Source organism: Chrysochloris asiatica, unplaced genomic scaffold, assembly GCF_000296735.1.
Source record: "Chrysochloris asiatica unplaced genomic scaffold, ChrAsi1.0 scaffold00057, whole genome shotgun sequence".
NCBI classification, from domain to species: domain Eukaryota; kingdom Metazoa; phylum Chordata; class Mammalia; order Afrosoricida; family Chrysochloridae; genus Chrysochloris; species Chrysochloris asiatica.
Window position 1 is genome coordinate 6,062,449 of NW_006408575.1, and position 1,877 is coordinate 6,064,325.

The window sequence follows — 1,877 nt, forward strand, 5'->3', positions numbered from 1 at the left end:
CTTTTACAATACATTTATATGTATGGAAGGTTCTACTAGTGAGTGATACCGCACAGGGCCTGAATGAGTTGGCCAGGGTCACACTTGTGAGGGGCAGTGACCAGAATCCAAACGTCCTGTTCTTGGTGGTGGGCTGTACCTGTTACACATAACTGCTATTCTAAACTCTTCTTTTTTTTTCCCTTTTTCCTCGTTTCCAGGTTTTTATTGGGGTTTGAAAGGGACCCACCTGAGGAGGGCTCACAGTTTCATCAGCCACTCCAAGCTGGGGCCCTGGGGGTCCTGCAGACACATTGGGCATATACTCGTCATCTCTGAGGGGCACTGGGTAGCTGTAGGGGGTTGCCTTGTTGATCATGCTTGAGTACTTGGTAAAGGGGCTTAATGGGGGCAGGACGATGGTGAGGCCCAGATGGTGAAAGACACGGCCAGCACTGACTCCTTGGTCCAGGCATTCTAGAGGAAGGTGGTGAGTCTAGTCGCCATTTTGGCCCCCAAGGTCTATCGTTAACTCTTGAATGAAACCTGCAGTTGCTGTTGAGTTGATTCTGACTCAGGGCTACCCCATATGTATTTGAGTAGTATTGTACTCCATAGGGTTTTATTTTTAAAAATTTTTATTGGGTTTAATTTTTTGAAATGCTGTTGAGAATATACATAGCAGAATGCACCTCAATTGTGCAAATTCTACATACCAAGTTTGTTGTGGTGGTTGTTAGGTGTCATTGAGTTGGTACTGACTCATAGCACCTTATGCACAGCAGAACGAAACATTGCCCGATCCTGGGCCAGCCTCACTATTGTTGCCATGGATGCTACCATCTTGTTGGGGGGTCTTCGTCTTTTTCTCTGACCCTCCACCCTACCAAACATAATATCCTTCTCCAGTGACTGGTCCCTCCTGACAGTATGTCCAAAGTATGAGAGATGAAGTTTGGCCATCCTGGCCTCCAAGGAGCACTCTAGCTGCACTTCTTCCAAAATGCATCTATTGGTTCTTTTGGCAGTCATGGCACTTTCAATATTCTCCTCCAACACCATAACTCAAAAGCATCAATTCTTCTACAGTATTCCTTATTTAGCAAGTTTAGTGACATTAATTACATTCTTCAAGTTGTACAACCATTCTTAAACTCCTTTTGTGAATTATTCCTCCCTCATTTACATGAACTCACTGCTCCCTAAGGTTCCTGCCTAATCTTCTGAGATACTATTATCAGTGTGATCACATATAGATAATTCTTTTTTTTTTTTTCTTTTTATTGTGCCTTGGGTGAAGGATTACAGACCAAATCATCAGTTCTACATTCAGCAAACAATACCCCTTAGTTCATCTCAATGATTACAATCTCCTCTTTGTAACAACAGTTATCCTATTTCCTCCCTGTGGTTCCTCATTAGCATCTTATATTTCACAAATGAACAAGACAAAAATATTTGATGTACACTTATAAAACAAAAAAGGTTAGATTCATTTAAATGTCCAAAGGGCACATTTTGCCAGCCAGCCTCCTGCCTGCTGGCACACAGCCGCTTTCTTAGCTGTCACTGGGTTTTCTAGGTAAGGATCTCACACTCTATTCATGTTCCTCCTTTTGATGGTCCTGGGAGGCTCTGTTCCTGAAATGAAAGATTATCTACTCCCTCCTTTTGGTTACACATTTCTATAATTACAGTTGCAACAATAACCATACATTTTGCTAACAATTATTCACAGTTGAATCATAAAATCCTATCACCATCATCGCCCATCCCCTTTCACCAGATCCATCTATGAAAGATGATAACTATTCAGTGGGAATTCTATCTAACCCCTCATTATGTAACTAAGCACACTCATGAATGTGTGTAAACCAACCACTTCATGCCTTTATAGC

At 42.0% G+C, this 1,877-nt stretch overlaps 1 pseudogene; it reads right to left on the reverse strand.

Annotated features, from left to right (window-relative positions):
- Positions 1–240: 240 nt before the first annotated feature.
- LOC102841730 lies at positions 241–486 on the reverse strand (annotated as a pseudogene).
- Between the last annotated feature and the right edge of the window lie 1,391 nt (positions 487–1,877).